The sequence below is a fragment of the Musca autumnalis genome, unplaced genomic scaffold (assembly GCF_047663935.1).
Source record: "Musca autumnalis isolate F117 unplaced genomic scaffold, ASM4766393v1 scaffold_4, whole genome shotgun sequence".
Taxonomy (NCBI): Eukaryota; Metazoa; Arthropoda; class Insecta; order Diptera; family Muscidae; genus Musca; species Musca autumnalis.
The window spans coordinates 201,739,808-201,763,653 of NW_027411977.1; the positions used below are offsets into that span (position 1 = coordinate 201,739,808).

General features: G+C 33.4%; 1 protein-coding gene across 1 annotated transcript in view; it reads left to right on the top strand.

Moving 5' to 3' along the window:
* Positions 1 to 7,089: 7,089 nt before the first annotated feature.
* Positions 7,090 to 23,846, top strand: part of Reck (Reversion-inducing-cysteine-rich protein with kazal motifs) — a 212,721-nt gene continuing 195,964 nt past the window's right edge. The window contains exon 1 of the mRNA XM_073981199.1: positions 7,090 to 7,707. The gene's annotated coding sequence lies outside the window, so the exon portion shown is untranslated. The remainder of the gene's footprint in view (positions 7,708 to 23,846) is intronic.

Here is a 23,846-nt window from a genome sequence, read left to right on the forward strand (position 1 = left end):
ACCAAACATCTCCACCTAAAACTGTCAATATAGGTCCATGTGTTGATATAGCCACCATTTAACGGTACCCCCGATTTTTGGTATTTTTAGGATTTTAGCGAAAAATTTTCACAGAACTACCTGTGATTTGACAGTTGAGGTTCCTAGTGATCACAAAACATCTACACTAAAAACTGTCAACATAGCCGAACCCACCGATTTTCGGTATTTGGAGGATTTTAGCTACAATTAAATAATGTCAACATAGGTCCATGTTTTGGTATAGCCCCCATATAACCGTACCTCCTGATTTTCGGTATTTGGAGGATTTTAATTTGACAGTTGAGGTTCCAAGTGAGCACAAACCATCTCCAATAAATACCTTCAACATAGGTCCATGTTTTGGTATAGCCCCCATATAACGGTACTTCCCGATTTTCGGTATTTTGAAAATTTCAGCTACAATTTTCGACATTTCAGGTCACACAGTGGTCACACAACATCTCCACCAAAAATTGTCAATTACACTGTACAACAAAATTGAACTTTTTTTAAAATTACAAGAAACCCCGCACAGATTATAAAAGAGGACCGAAAAAAAGAAGACACGTGTATCGGCGTTTTGAAAGTTTACGTCGGGAAGTAACCTAAATAGGCGTGGCAAGTTCCTCCCATTTCTAAAGGTTTTGAAATATTCGACATCAGATTCCTTGGAATCCTTGCATTTTAGGTATCAAGTGTCTTTGGCAATATTACTGACAACAATACGGGGTATCTTTTTATGTAAAAAATTAACCCTCATGCGAGTCACTAAAGGGGTCTTTTTGGTCCATTTTTTCAAAAAAGTTTAAAAACTCCTTTAAAATGAGATCGTATCAAATCAAAATATTCTACAAAATTATTTGTCATAAAATTTTACTATAGGTTCCCGAATACCCCAAAACTCTAAGTCGTACCTAAATGCCAGGAATCTGCCAAAAGTAAAATCACATTTTAGGGTTAATGTTGTACTTTATCTGAGTTTATTACGTTTTGTCCCACAAAACTTCATTTTAGATAGAAGACGTCAAAGACAAAAATATTCTCCATCAAATTTCAATATAAGTTGCCAAATAAATGAAATATGTATTTACAATATATATCAAGAAAATATATATGTATATCAAATTTGCCAACAAAACACCCAAATTTTTTGGATAAATTTGTTTTGTTCTTTTTTCGGGTTGATACATGAAAGTAACACGAAATTTAGTTTTAGACGAAAGTTGTTAAAAGAAGAAATATTTTGCACAAAATTTCACTATAAGCCCCGGAACAAACTATATATCTAAGTAAAATACTTTGTTAAGAAAATTATGTTACAAAATTAGATATTATAGGTAGAAATTATTTGCTAACCTTTAAGAATCTTAATTGAAATTTATTCCATCCTTAGTCAAAATCTCCTAAAGTACTTCATTTTTTGGGGATTGTGTCAAAGGAAGAAATGTTCCAAATCAAATTTCATTATGAGTCTCTGAACAAAAGAAATTAGTAGCTATAATATTTAACATCTGCAGAAGCTTTCGCTTTTCATATATGATTTAAGACCATATTCTACCGTTTTTATTCACATTTTTGTTATCTGGGGTTACAAAATATATTTTATTGATGTCTGTCATTCAATTTTGTCAGAGCAGGAGTAGCTGCCACCATTATAGTATTTAGGACCATGCCAAAATCATGGATGTTAGGACTCGTATGTTAGATATACACATAGCCCAGAAAGTCTGCGTTCACCTTACAACTTTTCAAAAACGATGCTAAAACTTTCATAAATAGGTAAATGAGATCAGTTTTTCTTTCATAAATATGTTATTGGCACTCTTTACTACCACAATAAAAAGAAAAATTCCAGAAAATATATTATTATTACGAAGATAACGGTAAAAAAGTGTTACAACTGCTAAATTAGAGCCCCAAAAAGTCTGCGTTCACTTTGTATGTTTCAATAATACCGTTAGTTTTTTTAATTTTTTTTGCAGTTTTCTCCCATTTTTAATCAATATTGTCACAACTGGTCATTCTGTGAGGTCGTTTGCACACTTAACTTAAAGAAGTAAAGTATTTCAAGAATGGAAAACACGGGCAAGGATATTGGCATCGATAAATGGAAAATTCTAGGTAAATAATGGAAAAAGCTATCGAAATATTGGCGAAACTGTAGGTAGAACATATTAGCCTATACATAGAGTGATAATTAACAATAAACAAATCGGAATTTTGAAGTCAAAGCCCAGATCTGGACGGTCATAGCTCAGTTTTGGACGGTCAAAATATTATCAGAACGGGAGGAGCGTAACATAACTAATATAGTTAAAACAAGCAGTCCGATAATTACTTCGAAAATTGTTGAAAATGTGAAAATGGCATCCAAAAAAAGTATTTGTGCACAAACCGCCAGAAAAATACTGCATAAAGCTGGATATCACGGTATAGTCGCACGGCGAAAGCCGTACATATCACTAGTGAACAGGCAGAAGCATATTGAATTTGCTAATAAATACATAAACAAGCCTCCAGTGTTCCGGAATCAAGTCATATTTTCGAACGAAAGCATGTTCTATATGTTTGCAATGAAAGGACTTCAAACTGTGTGGAGAAAGCTCGAACAGCGCTTGAAAAACAAAATCTTGTTTTACACTGTAAAAAATGGCGAGGGTGCTGTTTTGGTTTGGGGGTGTGTAGCAGCTTCTGTAGTGGGCCAACTTGTATTTATTGAATCGACAATGGTCAAGTATGGTTAGCTAAACATCATGAAGCGCAATTTGAACCAAAATGCAGAAGAACTTGGCTTAGCTACGAAATTTTGGTTGCAACAACATAACGTTTCAAAGCATACTGCTGAGATTTGGCTCCTATATAATGCCCAGATCTGGGTTTTGACGTAAAAATTCCGGTTTGTTTATAGTTAATTATCACTCTATGTATAGACTAATATGTTCTACCTACAGTTTCGCCAATATTTCGATAGCTTTTTCCATAATTTACCTAGAATTTGCCTTTTATAGATGCCAATTTCTTTGCCCTTGTTTTCCATTCTTGAAATAACTTACTTTTTTAAGTTAAGTGTGCAAACGACCTCACAGAATGACCAGTTGTGTCAATATTGATTAAAAATGGGAGAAAACTGCAAAAAAAAATTAAAAAAACTAACGGTATTATTGCAACATACAAAGTGAACGCAGACTTTTTGGGGCTCTAATTTAGCAGTTGCAACACTTTTTTACCGTTATCTTCGCAATAATAATATATTTTCTGGAATTTTACTTTTTATTCTGGTACTAAAGAGTGCCAATAATATATTTGTGAAAGAAAAACTGATCTCATTTACATATTTATTACAGTTTTACCATCATTTTTGAAAAGTAGTAAGGTGAACGCAGACTTTCTGGGCTATGTGTACATTCACTGGACAATAGCCGTAGACTATCCCCGCATTTTCACATACAATATCAGGAACCTATGACTTATCCTGATGACGTTATTTTAGTTTATAGTACTAAAATACGTAATTTTTCAAAGTCCGATCTGGGTTATCAATATTTTCCCTATATATATTCACCATAGATATTTCAAAAACAGTTTGGATCGAGCACGCATAATCTTCTGAAAGAATTTATTATGAAAAAACATCAATAACATATATTTTGTGACCGCAGATAACGAAAATGTGAATAAAAACGGTAGAATATGGTCTTAAATCATATATGAAAAGCGAAAGCTTCTGGAGATGTTAAATATTTCAGCTACTAATTTCTTTTGTTCAGAGACTCATAATGAAATTTGATTTGGAACATTTCTTCTTTTGACACAATCCCCAAAAAATGAAGTACTTTAGGAGATTTTGACTAAGGATGGAATAAATTTCAATTAAGATTCTTAAAGGTTAGCAAATAATTTCTACCTATAATATCTAATTTAGTAACATAATTTTCTTAACAAAGTATTTTACTTAGATATATAGTTTGTCCTGGGACTTATAGTAAATTTTGTGTAGAATATTTCTTCTTTTAACAACTTTCGTCTAAAACTAAATTTCATGTTACTTTCATGTATCAACCCGAAAAAAGAACAAAACAAATTTATTCAAAAAATATTTGGGTGTTTTGTTGGCAAATTTGATGTATATATTTTCTTGATATATATTGTAAACACATATTTCATTTATTTAGCGACTTATATTGAAATTTGATGGAGAATATTTTTGTCTTTGACGTCTTCTATCTAGAATGAAGTTTTGTGGTATAAAACATAATAAACTCAGATAAAGTACAACATTAACCCTAAAATGTGATTTTACTTTTGGCAGATTCCTGGCGTTTAGGTACGAGTTAGAGTTTTGGTGTATTCGAGAACCTATAGTAAACTTTTATGTCAAATAATTTTGTGGAATATTTTGATTTGATACGATCTCATTTTAAAGGAGTTTTTTAACTTTTTTGAAAAAATGGACCAAAAAGACCCCTTTAGTGACTCGCATGAGGGTTAATTTTTACATAAAGATACACTTGATACCTAAAATGCAAGGATTCCAAGGAATCTGATGTCGAATATTTCAAAACCTGTAGAAATGGGCGGAACTTGCCACGCCTATTTAGGTTACTTCCCGACGTAAACTTTCAAAACGCCGATACACTTGTCTTCTTTTTTCGGTCCTCTTTCATAATCTGGCCGAATTATCTTGTAATTATTTTTTGTGTTGTACAATAATTATTGTAATTGTCCATGTTTAGATATAGCCCTCATATAACGGTGCGTCCCTATTTTCGGTATTTTTGACCGAACTACCTGTATTTCGAAAAACTGTCAACATAGGTCCATGTTATGGTAGAGCACTCCTATTACGGTACATCCCGATTTTCGGTTTTTTTGGATTTTAGCTACAATTTTTGACCCAAGTGTCTGTAATTCGACATTTTAGGTTACCAGTGGTCAAAAACATCTCCACCAAAAACAGAGGTCCGTATGAACTTGCATAGGACGTATGAACTTGCCGATAAAAATATCGAGAATTTTTAGGTATTTATCTCAAAATTTGTGGACGTTCCGAATAAATTATCTTTTGGTATTAAATTTTATTTGGATTCAAGCACAAAAGTTTGAAAGTGGATCTTATTTTGGGATTCATTCCCATCTTATTGTCCGGCATAGAACATCAGGGAGGTTGACGCACATTTTACCTTGTGCAAAGTTTCGCTCAAATCATACTCATATAGTGCTCATCAGTTATTTTAATTGGTGATGACCGGGTTTTTTTTACAACTTTTGGTTAATTATCTCAAAAAGTATGGACTATCTCCCGATAAAAATCTACCGTCGTAATAGGAAATTTTATGTGGGTAATATCATTAACCAATTTTGTATTAGACATTTTGCCATGTTCAAAGTTTGGACCAAATAGGTCCGTGCCAGTCGATTAACTTGAGTATCATATTAGCGAACATTTTTTAAATGTTGTGGGGAATTACCAGAAGGTGTTGGTGTGCCAATCTTCGGGCACTTATTGTTTGTTGAAAATATTAGATTGTACAAAATTTGGACCGAATCGTTTACGCAGTCCGAGAGTTACCGTGTATTCCAACCAGACATACGGCCGAGGAGGGCATTCTAATTGTCTGGATTTGTTTTCGTCAGCATAAAGGCAGAGGGTATATAAAAGGCGGCGAAATTTTTTGAGCTTTGGAGGGAGCGGTACCCAGAGGACCAATGTCCATCTTTGAACTTTATCTATGATACGCAGAAATGTCTATTACAATATGTAAAGTTTGCACCAAAGCAGTAGCCAGTTCGCAAATTGTAGTGCGCACCAGGCACTAAACGCGCATGTTGGCCATGAGGTTTCTACAGTTTTCAGTGCATTTGCTCAGCAAGTATGGACAAGCCCCTTAAAACACTTGTACCGACGTAATGGAGTTAACGAATTTAAGTTGGTTCAAAAAGAATCAATGCGATTCGAGAGCAGCCCCTGAACGAAACTTTTGCGAAATTTTGTGTAGGAGGTACTCGAAGGTGTAGACCGATATAGTCCATATTCGAACCTGATCTATATGTCTGTGTAAGTATGGACGACGTGCAAAGTATGGACTAAATCTGTTACTCTCTTCGATAGTTACCATGCGCACCATTTTTGGTAAAAATTGTGGAACTTTTGTAGGGGAGGTACCTGAAGGAGTGGGCCGGTATGGTTCATCTAGAACTTAAACTATGTTTGCACAAGATATTACGAAAGCCAAATTTTGGACCGAATCGGTTGATCCGTTCGAGAGTTATCTTGCGATCCAGCCAGACGGACCGCAAACATACATAAACCGACACCAAATTGTCTGAATCGAATTTTGTCCAAAAAACTTGGGCCTAAAACATTATTATTTTGAAAATGTTTGAGTTTCGAAAATTTTAAAATGTTTAGCAGAGAGTTGCATCTTTAAATTTTTAAAATGATGACATGAATTTTTTGATTTTTGTCGTTGGGCGCAACAGACGGCCATTGCTAGAACGAGCCAGAATTTTAGGGTCGCAAATGAAATAAAAAAAAATTACTTTCGAAGTCTTTAAAAACATTAGCTCTGTTCCTTTACGTACCTGAGGTTACCGTTTTTAACCTGCAAAGTGTTCCTTTACTTTAAAAAGCATACAATTTATATGAGACCAGTTCACCACTTTTACCATTTTTTGCCACTGTTACCATTTTTAAAAGTAAAGGAACAGACCAATTTGTGAATAAGAAAATACCCAGCGAAATAAAATTCCCATATTTCACACTTTCGAAAAATTTCTGGCAACACCAAAAACAACTTTGGCGCCAACATATCGGTTGTTTGTGGTTGTGTTTACGTTGCGAGCCAGCAACCACCTTCAGCCACACAACGAACATCAGACAACACTTGTTGGTGTTGTTATTGATGAAAAGCCGGCAATTGTTTTGAAGAGAGAGCCATCCATGCACGTTGTACAAGGGGAACAATGTGGAATTGGGCATATTTAAAAAATTGTGAGAATGGAACGAACAAAACAAAAAATATGCATTTTTCCTATTTGAAAATGGAAATACGAAAACAAATAATTTTCAGTGTTCTACGGAAAGAGAACGCATACGGGTCGTTTGAATTTTTTTAAACGGATGTCGATGCGAAACGGAGAATAAAAAATTTTAAAACGGGAGACAATTTTTTAAATAAAATACATATAAAGAAAAGAACCTAACTGACATAATTTCACAAAAAAAGAAAAATAACGTTTGTGGCAATTTTTAGAAAAATAAAATGTTAAAAAACAAGGGAAATTAAAATAATTTATATAAAAGAAAAATAATAAAATTTTAAACAAAAATTAAATATTAAAAGTTTTTTGACATACCTACACTGTAATAAAAAAAAATTAAAAAAAGTATATAAAAATTGAAAATAATATTAAATTTAATTTTTAATAAATGAAAAATAATACAAATTTAAAAGAAATATTAAATACTCACAGTTTTTATGACATACATATATTGAAATAAAAATATTAAAACAAAATTATAAAAATTGGAAATTATCAAAATAAATATTTAACGGTTTCATAGTGTTATAAAAAATAATTTAGTGTGACATCCAAAATAACAAAATTTGCATAAACATAACTCCACAACCTTGGCGCTTCGCCTTTAAAGCAAAGCAAATAAACGTTTGGTGATTTAAAAAAAAGGTTTGTGTCATCCATCCACAGTGCAAAGGGCCTTTTACTTTATCGCCCTACCAAGGATATTTCTTCTTTTCTTTTGTGTTTTTGTTGATGTTTTTTTATTATTATTAATGGTCGGTCCAATTTTCTGGTGAATAAAATTTTTCATTTGATTTTACGAGTGAATGTTTTTCTTCTTTGATGCCGTACATTATTAAAGAGATGAAAGAAAACAAAAAAACACAACGAAATCTCAACACAAAGTTAAATAGAAACACACGTGCAAAACTGCACTTGTACAGATGAATCTGCATACATGCAATTTGCGGAAGTAGAAAGTAGAGCAGAACACTGCACTTTGTACATACAGTTTGACAAGTAATTGTTTTCAAACTGAGAAAACGAGTACTTTTCTTGCATTAATTTCTAAAAAATTACGAATAGTTGTGATAAAAATGTCGGGTTTTTTGTAAAAATTAGTTGGTCGACTTATTTAAGACCAAAATGAATGAATGAATAAATAAAAAATTAACCCGCTTAGTTCAACAATAATAACCAAAAGAATAATTAACATGAAATGCAAGGTGCCAAGAAAATGTTTTCAAAATGTAATTGAGGTTCCAAAATACCCCATGTTTTCGGTAAATACTTAAAAATCATGACATTTTATGAATTTTATTCTTAACAAGGATTAGTTGCTAACAGGTGTCAACAATATTAGGCATGGAATATCCCAACTAAGAGGGTTACCATATGGACCAAGGGGGTACCAGATCGTATTACATGTAAACGATGTTCTATAGGTCTCAAACCGGGAATATCTAAAAACTAAGACATTTTATGAGTATTTTTAGTTCACCAGGATGGACTTCCATCAATTAGAATAAATATTGCCTACAGAATAGCTCGATCAGGAGGTTGCCAGACCGACTAAAAAAGTACCAGGACTCATTAACAGTCAAAGGGATCAACTAGGCCCACAACCACACCCTACAAGTGGTTCATTCAACTCAAAATTTATTAAGAGATAAGAATATTTAATGAAACAGTCGAAAATAGCACATTTGGAGGCTAATATTCCTTAGAAATTTGTGGGGTACAGATTTCTAAAATTTTCGCAAATGCTTACTATGACCTACTGGAGACATTTCGTGTACTGTGAAGTAATACTGTGACAAAAATTTCTAAGTGACGGGGAAATAATGCTACAGTGTTACCATGGTATACCATCAAAGCCAAAAAACTTATGGGAATTCCTCAATCTGGCTGTTAATAGATAAAATTGATGTCTATAGCAAGCTCAGTATAATTTAGTAATATCTTCCATATGCATTTCTAACAGATTTTTGTACTTCTTGGTTATATTTTGGTTTGTTTTAGTGAATATCCTTATCCCTAAATTAAATTTCAGTTAAATAAACTACTATTAAGATATAATTGTGGGCCTAGGAGGTCCAGTTTACTGTTATTAAGACCTGGTACATTTTTAGTCGATCTGGCAACCCTCCTGATCGAGTTCTGCTGTAGGTAATATTCATTGTAATTGATGTCATACCATCTTGGTAAACCATAATACTCATAAAAGTCTTAGTTTTTAGATATTCTCGGCTTGAGACCTATAGGACATTGTTTACATGCAATATGATCTGATACCCCCTTGGTCCATATGGTAACCCTCTTAGTGGGGATATCTCATTCCTAATATTGCTGATACTTGTTAGCAACTAATCCTTGTTAAGAATGAAATTCATAAAATGTCCTGATTTTCAAGCATTTACCGAAAACATGCATAATTAATGCATGAAAAGTGTTCGTTTTCTCAGTTTAAAAACAATTACTTGTCAAACTGTATGTACACACATAAACATGCCGCCAAGTGGAGGAATCTTGGAAGGTTGAAGGGTGATTGCTGATACTTTTTTTGTTAAATGATATGAAGTATCTTTTAAGTGCAGTACACATTGTCGGTTCTAAATGTCGATTTTTCGCAATTATCGATAACGGTCCTACCGTCCAGCAACCACAAAATATTTTGCGTTTGCATGATGAATGACATAAATGAACGGCCACACTAGCAAGCAACCGCAAAGCTGTCATTCAAAACTGACAATGTGTACCCAGCTTTATATGTATATTCGAAAACAAATTCCGTGCTTAGACTTTTACTTTTTTTCAGTGGGCCTAACTTTCCCTCTCATGGAATTCAACTTAATTTATTGCGTTGTAACAAAGACCACAAAGACTAATATACATTTTAGTTCGAGAGGTGTTAAGTAGTGGCCCTAAATATCGGGACATTTCCGGGCCCATATCTCACGAAGTTATAGAAATTGTTGGCGTCGTGTTCATTCAAAATATCAATACGATCCTCGGAGTGACTTTAAACTTAAACGAAAAACGTGTTGAGCTTCAGTGGAGGTATCTGAAAGAATGAACCGACATAGTCCATCTTTGAACCGGATCTAATTTTGGGTTTCATTTCGTTCGATAATTATCGTAAGAACCAGTTATTTTAGTTCATCACTGTAGGAGTTCTTAGAGTTTTTGTCATTATGTCAGAAAGCATTGACTTGCCCATGATAGTCACAAGTACTATCTTTGACGAATAATATCAAAACTATCATCCGCAAAGTTTTGATTGTTTAGGGTTTTTGGACCATTAAAACAAAAAATTATATCACTGTAAATAGGAACACCACAAGGAATATCTTCGTTAAAATTTTCAAAATTATCCACGGACAACTACACTCAGGAAGCATGGACTTGTCCACGAAAAACATTATCAGGGCAATCATGAATATTTCCCTCGGAATTTTCTGCACGGAAACGTAATTTCAACAAGTAAAAAAGTATCAGTCAGCTTGGCCGACAGAGATATACCCTCAGCCTCGGATCTATAGAACAGAAGTAACACACAATACTTCTGACGTCTATATAATATGATGTACAACGTTTGGACCAAATCGGTTTCTCCCTTAGAGGGTTATCTTACGTACTACCCAGCTTAGTTGGTGCCGGCCGGGTTATCGTGCTCTCCAGCCACTACACATGGTGCATAGGGGTATTTTAAACCTTTCGGACTGTTTTCTTAGGAAGTATAGATTTCCCCTGAAAAAACGTGTACTGTCGTGATGGAGGCAGCGAATACAAGTTGTTACAATGAAAAGCAAAATGTGCAGGTCTTAAACTGCACTATTCACAAATTTTGTGTCGGAAGCACTCGTAGGAGGGGACCTATATAGTCCATATTCGTACCTGATCTATGTCCCGTAGAGCTATCGGTCACTCCCTTTAAGAGTTATCGTGTGCACAATTTTTCCGAATATTTTTGAACTTTTGTTGGGGAGGTATCTGAAGGATTGGACCGATATAGCTTATCTTCGAACTTAAACTATGTTTGGACAAAATATTACGAGGGCCATCTTGTGCTCCAACCACTGCACACAGTGTAATAGGTGTTGTTTACAACTTTCAGGATATTTTCTCAGGAAGTATGGACTTGCCCCTGATGAAACATATACCGTCGTATGGGGAGCAGTGACGACAAGTTGCTACAACAAAAATCAAAGCGATTCCAGAGCAGGTCCTTCACTGAACTTTTCCGAAATGTTGTGTGGGAGGTACCCGAAGGAGTGCAACGCTTGTATCCATATTGGAACCTCATCTATGTCTGGTAAAAGTTTCACGATGTGCAAATTATGGTCCAAATCGGTTACTCCTTTCAAGAGTTATCGTGCGCACAAATTTTCCGAACTTTTTTCGAACTTTTGTGGGGGAGGTACCGGAAGGAGTGGACCGATATAACCCATCTTCGAACTTAGACTAAGTTTGGACAAAATATTGCGAAAGCCAAATTTTGGACCGAATCGGTTGATCCGTTCGAGAGTTATCGTGCGCTCCAGCCAGCCAGACAGACGGACGGACATGGCTAAATCAACTCCAAATTGTCTGAAACATATTTCTTCCAACATACTTGTGGTCTAAAACCATTATTTCGATGAGGCACATTTTACCCGCATGAAAGTGTATATAACCTCGTTAGCATAAATGCTGAGGGTAAAAAAAAGTGAAATTCTTTTGAAATCGATATTTTAAAACGCTAAAAACTACTAGAATCACTTAACTATGGAATATTGTTGCCGAATCAACAAAGCTATTCCCTTTTTGGGCACAGATATGGAAATAAAAAATTAGGAAAAAAGAAAAAAAATTCGCACGGAATTCGTCAAAATTTTCAAAATAATCACCGGACAACCCTTAAACGAACAACAAATACTTAGAAAATGTCGCCAACATTACTGAGATGTATTTTGCCACCGTTGAAAGTTTGGTGTTACCTCGCCGAGGAATCGAACAGACGACAATCTGTGTACAAGGCTGATGTGAAGCTCTATTGGAATAATATTAGAAACGAAGATACGTAATGATTTGATGCTTTGAGCATATAAAATGTCTCCGAAGTCAATTCTTGACAAATCAGAAAATGTTTTGACGTATCTAATAGGGTGCAACCGTGGTGCAATGGTATGCATACCCGCTTTCACTCTGAATGCCCGGTTTCAGTTTTCTTTGAATATCAGGTTCCTTTTTGGAATACACCTAATACAAATAAATATATAAGCTGCTGCAAATATACCCAATTACAATGCAACAAATTTTCAAAGGGAACATTGTTAGTTTATTGAAGATCTGTCGTCCAAAAAAAGTGCACTTGTACCATACATATTGTTTGGAAATGCAAGCGATTTTGTGCTTTTTAGGGTATTTCGAAAATAGTTCATTGTGGATATATATTGTGATATCAAAAATATATTTTAACCGGTCAAAAACAACTAGTAATGTGTAGAAATTCAAATAATTTCCATGGAAACAAATTTATGGTTAGGGTTCCACGTAATTTGCAATAATGCTGGGAATTTATCTATCATGGTAGAGACAAATTGTAGCAGTAGGCCCATTAGTTACCCAGGAGACACATTATTGCAATTTGCATCAGGGGAAAGATCAGTAGTTAATTTTCCATATGTAGGCTACTTTGCTGGTACATGCCCACCAGGAAGTAAAATATGGACCAAATTTTAAATTTTTATATTTCTCATGTAAAAGTAATGGTCCATTTAACCCACTAGATAATATGAGATCATCATCCAAAATTGTAGGTATGTTCTTCGACCTAAACTCTTACATCGTGCAAAATCTCGTGACTATTGATCTATAACTGCGACCTCTAACGTGCTTCTGATTACCCTACAAACAAATAACTGGATATATTAGGCTGTAACTCTGTTATCTGAGCACGTAATTCAACATAATTGGCATCAATTGAAAGATCAAGAAATGGGCTTCCTAATTTTATTTACGTGGGCGGAAGGTATCTTCCATGAATACATATCGACCTTTTGTGGAAAATTCACTTATGTTGAAACTGAGGTATGGGGTATTGTAACTCGCGAATAGTTGTACTATACCATAACTTTTTAACACATGTCGGTAAAATAAACTGTTTTAGGCCGATTCACCGATGGGTTTCTTAAAATCATAATTTAAGCGGAAGCTGTGGTCGTATTAATGTAAAAAAGTCGGAAAAAATCGTTGAAGAAAACGAGTTTTTTTAAGTCAATTTTCAATTAGTGGCTTTACAATACAATGTAGAGTATAATGTTCAAAGAAGAAGTTAAAGAATACACTTCAGAGATGATGTTTCTAATGTATGATTTTTTAATATAATCACTGCATCAATCTCAAACGGATGCTGACATTTTGAAGACTGAATAATTGGTTTTTTTGAATTTTTGCTCTAATCGGGACGCGCAACTGTACTCGTTTAAAAACTGAATATGAAATGGTAGTACTCGCGATTACGCATTTTTTGATGTATAATTCGGGCGTGTAGCCCTCAAAGGTTCGCAACAATCTCAGCTTAAAGTCGAAATTTTTTTGTGCGTAAATTTTTATAAAAAACCTGTTTTTTTATTCAACTTGCAACTGCCATTAAATTGTCGGTGAAACCCGCGTGAACTTTGTTTTTTTACGTTCTGAATCTAATAAGCCATGATGCGTCCAAATCCGTCCACAAGATCGGCGGATATGATACCCCTCAAATTTCGAAAATCTTCAAAAAATGTTTTTGAAAATTGCGCGCATTGAAACGCGTTTTCGAAGTGTATTTTTTACTGAAATAAATAGAGCTATATGCCTGTTGAAAATGTGCGAAAACATGTATTTCAAAACTATCGCTAATCCGGAGATACAATTGATTTTTTCTAAAAATTAAGTGCGATGCTACATCCACGGTTCTTGATCGCAATGAAACGACATCAAATATTGTATTTTTTAAAGGTTATCATCAAAATCGGATGCACATAAAATGTAAATGAACTTCGTGGAAATTATGACCATTTTACTGTATTTTGCGCCCTAATATGCAACAGATGCTACATCGTGGCCGCCAAATAGAATTGCACAAACTGTACATCAAATAAAAGGGATTGATTAGCTATATTGGAAAATCGGATGCGCATTATGTCATTTTCACTATTACGCGGTTTATATGCGTTTCAAATGTTATAGTATTCAATATAACATTATTTTAATGTTATGCCACAATTGGTATTCCTTGTGATTTTATATAATGTTCTAAAAATATTTGCCAATAGGAAAACTATTAGCGAAAAAATTTGTTGCAACGGAATATCTTCATTATTGCGTGAAATTTGGACGAAAATGACGAAGAACTCAAACATTTTTTCTTCAACCTTTCCTATAAAACCATAAATAAATAAAATTAGAATAACATGATTTTTATTGGTTTCGTCATATTTTCTTTGTATTTTTGCAAATAACATGAATACTGTAGCTCCAAACTTCACGACTTAGTTTTCATTTTATTCCTCACAATGTCTGGATGCTGCTATAATTTTTTATATATTTTTTGTAAGTATAAGCGCTATTGTTTCAAAAATATGTTTGTAAATAGGTGAAATTATTTAACAAATTTAATTTTTCGCGAATCCATTGAGATTTTTCAAATTTATTTTTGTATAATCGCAAAGGGTACGAATTCAGTTAACGATAATAGGATATAACAGCTTACTATATTAAGCCGCGATTTGTTTAGAATTTTTTCTAATTAGCATAATTAAAACTGTCATATCTTTTGCGCGCAACGATCAAAGTTAGTAACGAAAACAGATTTGGAATGCAGATTTTTTTCTTAATCTATGTACCAAAAATCATTGATGTAGTATCATTTTTTTTTTGATTTTTTTGAAATGGAAAAGACAATTTTAGACATTTTTCCTGATATCTCCTATATTTTACATATTCACAGTGGTGTAGGGTATCATATAGTCGGCCCCGCCCAACTATGATCCTTTCCTTACTGGTTATTGTAGCAACTTGTATTCACTGCACCCCATACGACGGTACAAGTTTCATCAAGTTCATATTCATACTACCAGAGAAAATAGCCTGAAAGGTACAAAAAAAACCCTATGACACCGTGTGTAGTGGTTGGAGCGGAATCGAACGTATCCTCCGATTCGGTCCAAAAAGTGGCCTTCGTAATATTTTGTGCAAACTTAATTTAAGTTCGAAGATAAGCCATATCGGTCCATTCCTTAAGGTACCTCCTCCACAAAAGTTAAAAAAATTTTCGGAAAAATTGTGCGCAAGATAACCCTCGATGTGAGTGACCGATTTGGTCCATACTTTACACATCCTAATATATCTACCAGATATAGATCAGGTTCGAATATGGACTATACCCAGCAAAAATTCGGATCCGTTAGTCATTACGTAACCCATTACAAAGTAATGTAAACACGCTTCTTTTTGCATTACAAGTAATCTTGCAAAGTAATGGGTTACTTCTTAAAAAATTTACAAGGCAAACCTACTTACTTTACTCCTCACTAAGTAATGAGGACGGTGGTACAGTGTGTGTGTGTCCGACTATAAATCCTAGGGTTGTGTGTTCAACGCTCACCGTCGGCACGCGAGTTTTTTTTAATTAAAAAATAAAAGTTCGTGGTGCACATGTGCACTGCACATTTAAGTTCTTAAGCAACCCTTAATCTTCGTGTGCGTGGAACAGTGTGGAGAAGTGTGATGAAATTAAAAACAAATTCTCTACATCAACTGTTCTACAAATAGAATTTTTTCACCTTACTTTTCAACTTCTAGTGGCCACAGAATAACTCGTTATTCTAGTGGTCACAAAATAACTACAAACTTAGTGCGACATGCCCTTGTAAAAATAATGGGGAAGAAAGGGGGTTTGTGAGTAGTTACGGCTGCCAAAAATCCCTTACAAAACCCATGATTGTGGGAGGACTTTTTTGCTGGGTATTTGTCCATTCCTTCAGGTACCTCCCTCTCAAAATTTTGGATAAGTTCACTTTAAGACCTGCTCTCGAATCACTTTGATTTTTGTTGAAGCAATCTGCATTCGCTTCCTCAATTACGACAGTAAAAGTTTTTTCAGGGGCAAGTTCATACTTCTTGAGAAAACAGACCGAAAGTTGTAAAAAACCCCTATGGCAGCATATGTAGTGGCTGGAGAGCACGAACCGAATACTGCGTTCGTCCGCACTTTGAATATTGTAATATTTCTTCGATTAGATGAATTGGTATTAGATGAAATTCGAATATGGTGCTTATAGGTCCAACCCTTCCGGCCCTAACTGTCCAATCCTTGTGGTACCACCCACACAAATCTTCAACATTTTTGTGTGGTTAAGGGTCTGTTCGAGGATCCTTTGGACATTTTTACCAAAGGTTTTCTTAGTGGCCCTGTGATATCCAATCTATCGATATTCACGCAAATTTTTGAGCTTTAATCCTATTCATACTTCTGTAGGTTCATATGGCCAAAATTTTGAAAACCCCCCTAAATACATAAGTTTCTTTTTTGGAAAAAAGTATTTCAGTCCACACAGGCTGAGAGTGGTAGGTGTCGATCTGCAACTCTTGGGTCTTCTCCAGGATTTGCCACAGGGTAAATATCTGGTCAATGGTGGGATTGCCAGGTCTAAAACCGCATTGGTATGGCCCAATTATTTCCTTGATCATAGGCTTTAGTCGTTCTCACAATATCCCTGACCCTATCTTGTAGGCAATAGGGAGAAGACTTATGCCCATATAGTTAGAGCATACATTCTTATATCCTTTCTTGTGGACAGGGAACAGGATGCTCAGGTTCCAATCGTCGGGTACTCGTTCTTCCTGCCAGATGGTGCTAACTATCTGATGAATACACCTTAGTTGTGTTCCTTTACTTACCTGACGTTACCATTTGTTACCATTTTTAGCCTGCAAAGCGTTCCTTAACCCCAAAAAGTGGTAAAACTGGAAGAAATTTTTAAGTGAGTGAGAGAGGAGAGAGTGCACATATGCCTCTCTCTTCTACCACAGGCTACCAGACAAATTTCTGCAGTTAAAAAATGGTAGAACTGATTTTTCGACTTTTGTTTGACGATTATTTCACAATGAAGAAAAAAAATGGACGAAAAACAGAAGAAAAAGTCGAACGCTGACAAAACTAAATTAAAAACTGTGAAATAAAAGACGAAAATTGATATTTTATGTTTCTTTTTGACATTGCTACCAGATCTACCATTTTTCCGTTTCTTTACTTTTCTGGTAAAAATGTTCATGAGAGAGCAATTTTGACACTTTTCTCTTTTACCACTTTTACCATTAAAAAAGTAAAGGAACAAAGCTCTTATCAGCATGTCGCCTCTGGTTCTGAACAGCTCCGCTGGTAAGCCATCGGCTCCTGCTGCCTTGCTATTCTTCAGCCGGTTTATTGCTGTCTTTACCACATCTTGGCTGGGCGGTATACATTCAATACCATCTTCTGGGATTGGATATGTGGTATCTTCGCCGTCTTCGCTACTATTGGATGCCAACAGTTTGGAAAAATGTTCCTTCTACATCCTGAGCACACTATTTGTATCAGTTATCAAATTACCTTGCTGGTCACTCTTGGGTAAAACTTTCAGACTTCATTCACGCTTCCGTACATCTCGATTTTTTCCACACTCCCTCTTTTCCATCTCTCTCTTTTTCCTGCGGAAAAGACGTTTCTTCTCTCACCTTTTCTCCCGATATCTCTCTCGTGCGCTACGCGTTGCTACGGATTGTAAAGTAGTCCTACATGCCGCATTTTTCTCTTCGGTAGCAGCACGACACTCCTGAACATACCCCGGATTCCTTAGCGGAGGTCTCTGGTATCCAAGTAGTAATTTTGCGGCTGTTTGCATGGAGTGGGCAATAATTTGTCATTACGCTGATATGTTATCGGGACGAGGAGTGCTTTCATTAAGCAATTGGGCTAGTCGAATGGAATATGGTGTGGCTATCTGTTGTGTTTGCAGTCTATCGATGTCCAACTTCCGCGTTGTATCTGTTCGTGCTTTATTTGCAACGTTTAGACGGATATGTACCTTTGCTACAACAAGGTAGTAATCCGAATCTATGTTTGCTCCTCGGAACGATCGTACATCCAACACGCTCGATGAATATCTTCCATCTATCACAACATGATCAATTTGATTACTTGTTCTTTGATCTGGAGACAGTCAGGTGCAAATTTTTAACGTTCTTATGGGTGAACGCGCGGCACATGTTAGCTTACTACCTTTAACGGGTGTTAAATAGGTCAGTGTCCCCTTGAGATGAAAGAGGGACCAAGATAAATCCTGGGCATTGTCATGTTAAAACCGGTCAGGACCGTTCTTTGGTGTCTTGCGTCCCCTACGTCACCCACCCATAATTGCTGTATAAATATTTCATTTATCCAGCCACAATTGTTCCATACAGACTCACTCACATTCGTGTCATTTACATTCATAATTAATACGCTCTATTTTCACGTTTAACATACGAAAAAATCCGTTAAAAATACAGACTTATGCTCTGAACACACAAACCCACACATACATACTCACACTGTGCGCTTTACTGTGTGATGATGTACGCGCCGGAAATGCTATCCTAACGGTATTATTGTGTGGTGCACACACACACACAGAAAGGCAAGTTGGGAAAATTAAAACAACTACCAAAGCAACTACAAAAGGACTCCGCTCTACTCAGTTTAACAACACCGAATGTGCACATGTACATATATGTACGTATGTATGCATGTATGTATGTGTGTCAATGCTTTGTGTAAAAAACAACAAGAAGACGACGGTAAAAAAATAAGAAAAGCTGTAGTTTGCGCGATGGTTCAGAGGCAAGGACGAATGGAATATACCCTGCGGGAAATTAGTTTGTGGGAAAGATTTGAGGTTCAATTTTAGCTCAGAATTCAAACAATTCACTTGGATAATATATTTCATTATTTTACATAACTTCTAAATCCTAATATCCTGCCCAGCATAGAACTATAGATTACAACTTTTCTAGTTGCTCTTACCTAACCATGATATATCCTATCTTACCACCATCATTTCTATTCGGATATGTCAGTTACAAACGGAATAATAAATTCAATATAAAATTAGTGTAGTTTGGGCAGAGAGTTGATACTAGACAGGAAAAATCCAAACAAAAGCAAACAGAAATCAAAAAGAAAAGAAATAAAGCAGGTTGGCTGGCTGACTAACTGCCTGATAGCATAGCCAGCCAAACAGCCTGGCCTAGCTTGTTGGCTACAAATGAAAATAGCAAACATTTGAAAGCGCCAACCCTAATAGCAGAACAGCGGCATGCTTTAGTTAAATACATACATACTCCTCATCGTCCTTGTCGGTCGGTCGGTGTTAAAAGCTGCACAAAGAGAACTCAACAAAAAAAACTATAAAAACAGAGGTTCCTATTTATTAAAGTGTGTGTGTGTGGTGCGATGTGGTTGTATTTGTATGCCACAAACAGTTGTAGTGGTGGCGATGGCAACAAACATCCTTTAATGATGTATGTATATGTGAATGTGTGGGTTTTTAGGAGAGCCGCCTTGTAGAAAGAGAGTTTGTATGCGGCATGTTTTTTTTTTTGTGGCACCCAAGTGTTTGAGTGCATTTCTGTTGATGATTGTGAGTGTGTGTAATGGTGTTTGTGTGGCCATAAGAAAGCCTTAATGGATGCAAGTGCGGATGATGAAGATGTTATTGCTGTTGCTGACTTTGATAATGATGATGATGATGATGATTATGAAAGGCTCAAGTCACAATAAACCTACGAGGATGATGATTATTAGGATATGTATGTATGTAAGTTGTTGTAGTGGTTATTTGCTTTGTAGAAAGGATAACAGATACCGGTTTAGGCTGCTAAACTTTAGAGAGAGTTCTAAAACACATTCAAGTTAATAAAGAATTCTCATGACAGATAGAATTTGTGAATTACTGGAGGCGAAGAGAGATAGGAACGTGCCTATAGAGAGAAATGATAAAACAAAATCCACGTGGTTACTTTAAAAAAAATATTTTTTAATAAATCTTGTGGTTACTTAAAAAAAATATTTTTTAAAAAATCCACGTCATGTGAATTATTAATTTTTTTTTTAATCCGCGTCTTGTGACTGCTTTAAAAAATATTTTTTAAAAAACTTATTTTAGTGGTTACTCTAATAAAAATTAAAAAACTTCACCTCTTATTTATTTTTTTAAAAAATCCGCGTCTTGTGGTTGCTTAAAAATTATTTTTTGAAAAATCCACGTCTTTTGGTTACTTTAAAAAATCAACGTCTTGTCTTGTGACTGCTTAAAAAACTATTTTTTAATAAAAAATCGACATCTTTTGGCTACTTTAAAAAAGCGATAGGCACCATCTACTTCTGTTGCATACTTTTGGGGGTGTCATTGTGTGAGTGCATGCTTTTTCAATTAGTTGAATTGTGTGTCTGGAGAGAAAACCGTTTACTGAGAGCACGTGTGCGCTCTCTTGTCTGAAGCTGCTTTAAAAAAATATTTTTAAAAAATCCACGTTTTTTGGCTGCTTTAAAAAATATTTTTAAATAATCCAAGTTTTTTTTTGCTGCTTTAAAAAATATTTTTAAAAAATCCACGTTTTTTGGCTGCTTTAAAAATATTTTTTAAAAAATCCAAGTTTTTTGGCTGCTTTAAAAAATATTTTTAAAAAAATACACGTTTTTTGGCTGCCTTAAAAAATATTTTTAAAAAAATCCAAGTTTTTTTGGCTGCTTTAAAAAATATTTTTTTAAAAATCCACGTCTTGTGGTTTCTTTAAAAAATATTTTTTTAAAAAAATCCACGTCTTGTGGTTTCTTTAAAAAATATTTTTTTTAAAAATCCACGACTTGTGGTTTCTTAAAAAAATATTTTTAAAAAATCCAAGTTTTTTTGGCTGCTTTAAAAAATATTTTTTTAAAAATCCACGTCTTGTGGTTTCTTTAAAAAATATTTTTTTTTAAAAATCCACGTCTTGTGGTTTCTTTAAAAAATATTTTTTTTAAAAAATCCACGACTGTTGGTTTCTTTAAAAAATATTTTTTTAAAAATCCACGACTGTTGGTCTCTTTAAAAAATATTTTTTTAAAAATCCACGTCTTGTGGTTTCTTTAAAAAAAATTTAAAAATCCCCGTCTTTTGGTTTCTTTAAAAAATATTTTTTTTTTTAAATCCACGACTGGTGGTTTCTTTAAAAAATATTTTTTTAAAAATCCACGTCTTGTGGTTTCTTTAAACAATATTTTTTTAAAAATCCACGTCTTGTGGTTTCTTTAAAAAATATTTTTTTTAAAATCCACGTCTTGTGGTTTCTTTAAAAAATATTTTTTTAAAAATCCACGTATTGTGGTTTCTTTAAAAAATATTTTTTTAAAAATCCACGTCTTGTGGTTTCTTTAAAAAAATTTTTTTTAAAAATCCACATCTTGTGGTTTCTTTAAAAATTATTTTTTTAAAAATCCACGTCTTGCGGTTTCTTTAAAAAATATTTTTTTAAAAATCCACGTCTTGTGGTTTCTTTAAAAAATATTTTTTTAAAAATCCACGTATATTTTTTAAAAAATCCACGTCTTGTGGTTTATTTAAAAAATATTTTTTTAAAAATCCACGTCTTGTGGTTTCTTTAAAAAATATTTTTTTAAAAATACACGCATTGTGGTTTCTTTAAAAAATATTTTTTTAAAAATCCACGTCTTATGGTTTCTTTAAAAAATATTTTTTTTTAAAAATCCACGGCTTGCGTTTTCTTTAAAAAATATTTTTTTAAAAAATCCACGTCTTGTGGTTTCTGTAAAAAATATTTTTTTAAAAAATCCACGTCTTGTGGTTTCTTTAAAAAATATTTTTTTTAAAAATCCACGTCTTGTGGCTCCTTTAAAAAATATTTTTTTTAAAAATCCACGTCTTGTGGTTTCTTTAAAAAATATTGTTTTACAAATCCACGTCTTGTGGTTTCTTTAAAAAATATTTTTTTTAAAAATCCACGTCTTGTGGTTCCTTTAAAAAATATTTTTTTAAAAATTCACATCTTGCGGTTTCTTTAAAATTTTTTTTTAAAGATCCACGTCTTGTGGTTTCTTTAAAAAATATTTTTTTTAAAAATCCACGTCTTGTGGTTTCTTTAAAAAATATTTTTTTTAAAATCCACGTCTTGTGGTTTCTTTAAAAAATATTTTTTTTTAAAAAATAGTTTTTAAAAATCAACGTCTTGTGGCTCCTTTAAATAATATTTAAAAAAAAAAACGTCTTTTGGTTTCTTTAAAAAATATTTTTTTAAAAAATCCACGTCTTGTGGTTAATTTAAAAATATTTTTTTAAAAACTCCACGTCTTGTGGTTAATTTAAAAATATTTTTTTAAAAACTCCACGTCTTGTGGTTTCCTTAAAAATATTTTTTTTAAAATCCATGTCTTATGGTTTCTTTAAAAAATATTTTTTTAAAAAATCCACGTCTTGTGGTTTCTTTAAAAATATTTTTTTTAAAAATCCACGTCTTGTGGTTTCTTTGAAACATCCACGTCTTGTGGTTTCTTTAAAAAATCCACGTCTTGTGGTTTCTTTAAAAAATCCACGTCTTGCAGTTTCTTTAAAAAATATTTTTTAAAAAATCCACGTCTTGCAGTTTCTTTAAAAAATATTTTTTTTAAAAATCCACGTCTTGTGGTTTCTTTAAAAAATATTTTTTTAAAAATCCACGTCTTGCGGTTTCTTGAAAAAATATTTTTTTAAAAATCCACGTCTTGTGGTTTCTTTAAAAAATATTTTTTTAAAAATCCACGTATATTTTTTAAAAAATCCACGTCTTGTGGTTTATTTAAAAAATATTTTTTTAAAAATCCACGTCTTGTGGTTTCTTTAAAAAATATTTTTTTAAAAATCCACGCCTTGTGGTTTCTTTAAAAAATATTTTTTTAAAAATCCACGTCTTGTGGTTTCTTTAAAAAATATTTTTTTTAAAAATCCACGTCTTGCGGTTTCTTTAAAAAATCCACGTCTTGTGGTTTCTGTAAAAAATATTTTTTTAAAAAATCCACGTCTTGTGGTTTCTTTAAAAAATATTTTTTTTAAAAATCCACGTCTTGTGGCTCCTTTAAAAAATATTTTTTTTAAAAATCCACGTCTTGTGGTTTCTTTAAAAAATATTTTTTTACAAATCCACGTCTTGTGGTTTCTTTAAAAAATATTTTTTTTAAAAATCCACGTCTTGTGGTTCCTTTAAAAAATATTTTTTTTAAAAATCCACATCTTGCGGTTTCTTTAAAATTTTTTTTTAAAGATCCACGTCTTGTGGTTTCTTTAAAAAATATTTTTTTTAAAAATCCACGTCTTGTGGTTTCTTTAAAAAATATTTTTTTTAAAATCCACGTCTTGTGGTTTCTTTAAAAAATATTTTTTTTTAAAAAATAGTTTTTAAAAATCAACGTCTTGTGGTTCCTTTAAATAATATTTAAAAAAAAAACACGTCTTTTGGTTTCTTTAAAAAATATTTTTTTAAAAAATCCACGTCTTGTTGTTAATTTAAAGATATTTTTTTAAAAACTCCACGTCTTGTGGTTAATTTAAAAATATTTTTTTAAAAACTCCACGTCTTGTGGTTTCCTTAAAAATATTTTTTTTTAAAATCCATGTCTTACGGTTTCTTTAAAAAATATTTTTTTAAAAAATCCACGTCTTGTGGTTTCTTTAAAAATATTTTTTTTAAAAATCCACGTCTTGTGGTTTCTTTGAAACATCCACGTCTTGTGG